Raw genomic sequence first — 5,876 nt, 5'->3', positions numbered from 1 at the left:
CTGAATACAACAGGTGTAGTAGACCTTACAGTGAAATGCTGAATACAACAGGTGTAGTAGACCTCACAGTGAAATGCTGAATACAACAGGTGTAGGTAGACCTTACAGTGAAATGCTGAATACAACAGGTGTAGTAGACCTCACAGTGAAATGCTGAATACAACAGGTGTAGGTAGACCTCACAGTGAAATGCTGAATACAACAGGTGTAGTAGACCTCACTGTGAAATGCTGAATACAACAGGTGTAGTAGACCTCACAGTGAAATGCTGAATACAACAGGTGTAGGTAGACCTCACAGTGAAATGCTGAATACAACAGGTGTAGTAGACCTTACAGTGAAATGCTGAATACAACAGGTGTAGTAGACCTCACAGTGAAATGCTGAATACAACAGGTGTAGTAGACCTTACAGTGAAATGCTGAATACAACAGGTGTAGTAGACCTTACAGTGAAATGCTGAATACAACAGGTGTAGTAGACCTCACAGTGAAATGCTGAATACAACAGGTGTAGTAGACCTCACTATGAAATGCTGAATACAACAGGTGTAGGTAGACCTTACAGTGAAATGCTGAATACAACAGGTGTAGTAGACCTTACAGTGAAATGCTGAATACAACAGGTGTAGTAGACCTTACAGTGAAATGCTGAATACAACAGGTGTAGGTAGACCTTACAGTGAAATGCTGAATACAACAGGTGTAGTAGACCTCACAGTGAAATGCTGAATACAACAGGTGTAGTAGACCTTACAGTGAAATGCTGAATACAACAGGTGTAGTAGACCTCACTGTGAAATGCTGAATACAACAGGTGTAGTAGACCTCACAGTGAAATGCTGAATACAACAGGTGTAGTAGACCTCACAGTGAAATGCTGAATACAACAGGTGTAGGTAGACCTTACAGTGAAATGCTGAATACAACAGGTGTAGTAGACCTCACAGTGAAATGCTGAATACAACAGGTGTAGTAGACCTCACAGTGAAATGCAGAATACAACAGGTGTAGTAGACCTTACAGTGAAATGCTGAATACAACAGGTGTAGTAGACCTCACAGTGAAATGCTGAATACAACAGGTGTAGTAGACCTCACAGTGAAATGCAGAATACAACAGGTGTAGTAGACCTCACAGTGAAATGCTGAATACAACAGGTGTAGGTAGACCTTACAGTGAAATGCTGAATACAACAGGTGTAGTAGACCTCACAGTGAAATGCTGAATACAACAGGTGTAGGTAGACCTTACAGTGAAATGCTGAATACAACAGGTGTAGGTAGACCTTACAGTGAAATGCTGAATACAACAGGTGTAGTAGACCTTACAGTGAAATGCTGAATACAACAGGTGTAGGTAGACCTTACAGTGAAATGCTGAATACAACAGGTGTAGTAGACCTCACAGTGAAATGCTGAATACAACAGGTGTAGTAGACCTCACTGTGAAATGCTGAATACAACAGGTGCAGTAGACCTCACAGTGAAATGCTGAATACAACAGGTGTAGACCTTACAGTGAAATGCTTACTTACGAGCCCCTAACCAACAATGTAGTTTAAAAATAATACAGATAAGAATAAGAGATAAAATTAACAAGTAATTAAAGATCAGCAGTAAAAAAATAACAATATATACAGGGGTGGTAAATGTTAAGTAAAATGTAAAATATCTGATTGAATAATGATGATTGACAGTATGTGTCTTTCCGGGTTTTAAAACAGCGACGCTGATAAAGTACTGTGTGTGAAAGTCTTTGAACTGGACCAGGATTCAGGTCCAGCTGTTTGACTCTGAGAAGAAGTTGAGACGCTTCCACCTTTAAAAATTCCTCCGCAGGCTGGCGTGAGTCTTTTTAAATCAAAACCCGAGATCAATCAGGTCAAGTGTTAACCGGCGGGAGCAGACAACCCCCGATTGGCAGCGTACAGAGCCAGCGGTGCCATCGATCCAACCCAGGGAGTCCAGGAACCGGGCCAAGGCTGTTAGGCAGTGTACAGAGCCAGCGGTGCCATCGATCCAACCCAGGGAGTCCAGGAACCGGGCCAAGGCTGTTAGGCAGTGTACAGAGCCAGCGGTGCCATCGATCCAACCCAGGGAGTCCAGGAACCGGGCCAAGGCTGTTAGGCAGCGTACAGAGCCAGCGGTGCCATCGATCCAACCCAGGGAGTCCAGGAACCTGCCAAGGCTGTTAGGCAGTGTACAGAGCCAGCGGTGCCATCGATCCAACCCAGGGAGTCCAGGAACCGGGCCAAGGCTGTTAGGCAGCGTACAGAGCCAGCGGTGCCATCGATCCAACCCAGGGAGTCCAGGAACCGGGCCAAGGCTGTTAGGCAGCGTACAGAGCCAGCGGTGCCATCGATCCAACCCAGGGAGTCCAGGAACCGGGCCAAGGCTGTTAGGCAGCGTACAGAGCCAGCGGTGCCATCGATCCAACCCAGGGAGTCCAGGAACCGGGCCAAGGCTGTTAGGCAGCGTACAGAGCCAGCGGTGCCATCGATCCAACCCAGGGAGTCCAGGAACCGGGCCAAGGCTGTTAGGCAGCGTACAGAGCCAGCGGTGCCATCGATCCAACCCAGGGAGTCCAGGAACCGGGCCAAGGCTGTTAGGCAGCGTACAGAGCCAGCGGTGCCATCGATCCAACCCAGGGAGTCCAGGAACCGGGCCAAGGCTGTTAGGCAGCGTACAGAGCCAGCGGTGCCATCGATCCAACCCAGGGAGTCCAGGAACCGGGCCAAGGCTGTTAGGCTGCGTACAGAGCCAGCGGTGCCATCGATCCAACCCAGGGAGTCCAGGAACCGGGCCAAGGCTGTTAGGCAGCGTACAGAGCCAGCGGTGCCATCGATCCAACCCAGGGAGTCCAGGAACCGGGCCAAGGCTGTTAGGCAGTGTACAGAGCCAGCGGTGCCATCGATCCAACCCAGGGAGTCCAGGAACCAGGCCAAGGCTGTTAGCACTCTGCCATGTGTTGTCTGTCGTCAGCATGCAGCCCACGTAAAGGGAGGAGAGGAGTAGAGATGGGAGAGGAGAGGGGAGGAGGAGAGGAGAGGAGTAGAGATGGGAGGAGAGGCTAGGAGAGGAGAGGAGTAGAGATGGGAGAAGAGGAGAGGGGAGGCTAGGAGAGGAGAGGAGAGGAGAGGTGAGGCTAGGAGAGGAGAGGAGAGGCTAGGAGAGGAGAGGAGAGGCTAGGAGAGGAAAGGAGAGGCTAGGAGAGGAGAGGCGAGGAGAGGAGAGGCTAGGAGAGGAGAGGCTAGGAGAGGAGAGGCTAGGAGAGGAGAGGCTAGGAGAGGCTAGGAGAGGAGAGGCTAGGAGAGGAGAGGAGAGGCTAGGAGAGGAGAGGGGAGGCTAGGAGAGGAGAGGGGAGGGTAGGAGAGGAGAGAAGAGGGGAGGCTAGGAGAGGAGAGGGGAGGGGAGGCTAGGAGAGGAGAGGGGAGGGGAGGCTTGGAGAGGGGAGGGGAGGCTAGGAGAGGAGAGGCTAGGAGAGGAGAGGGGAGGCTAGGAGATGAAAGGAGATGAAAGGAGAGGCTAGGAGAGGAGAGGAGAGGCTAGGAGAGGAGAGGAGAGGCTAGGAGAGGAGAGGGGTGGCTAGGAGAGGAGAGGCTAGGAGAGGAGAGGGGAGGCTAGGAGAGGGGAGGGGAGGGGAGGCTAGGAGAGGAGAGGGGAGGGGAGGCTTGGAGAGGGGAGGGGAGGCTAGGAGAGAAGAGGAGAGGCTAGGAGAGGAGAGGAGAGGGGAGGCTAGGAGAGGAGAGGGGAGGCTAGGAGAGGGGAGGGGAGGCTAGGAGAGAAGCGGAGAGGCTAGGAGAGGAGAGGAGAGGGGTGGCTAGGAGAGGAGAGGGGAGGCTAGGAGAGGGGAGGCTAGGAGAGGAGAGAGGAGGCTAGGAGAGGAGAGAAGAGGGGAGGCTACGAGAGGAGAGAAGAGGGGAGGCTAGGAGAGGAGAGGGGAGGCTAGGAGAGGAGAGGAGAGGCTAGGAGAGGAGAGAAGAGGGGAGGCTAGGAGAGGAGAGAAGAGGGGAGGCTAGGAGAGGAGAGGGGAGGCTAGGAGAGGAGAGAAGAGGGGAGGCTAGGAGAGGAGATGGGAGACTAGGAGAGGAGAGGGGAGGCTAGGAGAGGAGAGGGGAGGCTAGGAGAGGAGAGAAGAGGGGAGGCTAGGAGAGGAGAGGGGAGGCTAGGAGAGGAGAGAAGAGGGGAGGCTAGGAGAGGAGAGGGGAGACTAGGGGAGGAGAGGCTAGGAGAGAAGAGGGGAGGCTAGGAGAGGAGAGAGGAGGCTAGGAGAGGAGAGGGGAGACTAGGAGAGGAGAGGGGAGGCTAGGAGAGGAGAGGAGGGGAGAGGAGAGGGGAGGCTAGGAGAGGAGAGGAGAGGGGAGGCTAGGAGAGGAGAGGAGAGGGGAGGCTAGGAGAGGAGAGAGGAGGCTAAGGGAGGAGAGGGGAGGCTAGGAGAGGAGAGGGGAGACTAGGAGAGGAGAGGAGATACTAGGAGAGTAGAGGGGAGACTAGGAGAGGAGAGGGGAGGCTAGGAGAGGGGACGGGAGGCTAGGAGAGGAGAGGCTAGGAAAGGAGAGGAGAGGAGAAGAGAGGCTAGGAGAGGAGAGGAGAAGAGAGGCTAGGAGAGGAGAGGGGAGGCTAGGAGAGGAGAGGCTAGGAGAGGAGAAGAGAGGCTAGGAGAGGAGAAGAGAGGCTAGGAGAGGGGAGGCTGGGAGAGGAGAGGGGAGGCTAGGAGAGGAGAGGGGAGACTAGGAGAGGAGAGGGGATGCAAGGAGAGGAGAGGAGAGGAGCCAGAATGCTCTGTAATATCAATAATTGATGCTCTTGAAGAATAGTAATTAAATGAGTTAATTATGCCGGTAAAATGACATATAATTATGCGACTGGAGGGTGTATTTAGTGAATTAGTCTCATCAATGCTCACTGTGTAGAACGCTGCCAAATGTTGTTCCTTGATGATTAGGGAACTGAGATACCCCCTTTCTGGAGTAAATTACTCATTTACACACTGGGGATCCTCCGATCTGGGTCAGACCCTAACTCTGTCTGCCTCTGGGTCAGACCCTAACTCTGTCTGTCTCTGGGTCAGACCCTAACTCTGTCTGTCTCTGGGTCAGACTGGGGAGCCTCTGGGTCTGGGTCAGACCCTAACTCTGTCTGTCTCTGAGTCAGACTGGGGAGCCTCTGGGTCTGGGTCAGACCCTAACTCTGTCTGTCTCTGGGTCAGACCCTAACTCTGTCTACCTCTGGGTCAGACCCTAACTCTGTCTGTCTCTGGGTCAGACTGGGGAGCCTCTGGGTCTGGGTCAGACCCTAACTCTGTCTGTCTCTGGGTCAGACCCTAACTCTGTCTGCCTCTGGGTCAGACTGGGGAGCCTCTGATCTGGGTCAGACCCTAACTCTGTCTGTCTCTGGGTCAGACCCTAACTCTGTCTGTCTCTGGGTCAGACCCTAACTCTGTCTGCCTCTGGGTCAGACCCTAACTCTGTCTACCTCTGGGTCAGACCCTAACTCTGTCTGTCTCTGGGTCAGACCCTAACTCTGTCGACCTCTGGGTCAGACTGGGGATCCTCCGATCTGGGTCAGACCCTAACTCTGTCTGCCTCTGGGTCAGACCCTAACTCTGTCTACCTCTGGGTCAGACCCTAACTCTGTCTACCTCTGGGTCAGACCCTGGGGACTCCGTCCGACTCTGGGTCTGACCCTAACTCTGTCTACCTCTGGGTCAGACCCTAACTCTGTCTACCTCTGGGTCAGACCCTAACTCTGTCCTGCCTCTGGGTCAGACCCTAACTCTGTCTACCTCTGGGTCAGACCCTAACTCTGTCTGCCTCTGGGTCAGACCCTAACTCTGTCTACCTCTGGGTCAGACCCTAACTCTGTCTGCCTCTGG

The sequence above is a fragment of the Salmo salar genome, unplaced genomic scaffold, assembly GCF_965601325.2.
Source record: "Salmo salar unplaced genomic scaffold, fSalSal1 ptg000635l, whole genome shotgun sequence".
Taxonomy (NCBI): Eukaryota; Metazoa; Chordata; class Actinopteri; order Salmoniformes; family Salmonidae; genus Salmo; species Salmo salar.
Note: the sequence above shows the minus strand (reverse complement) of the source record.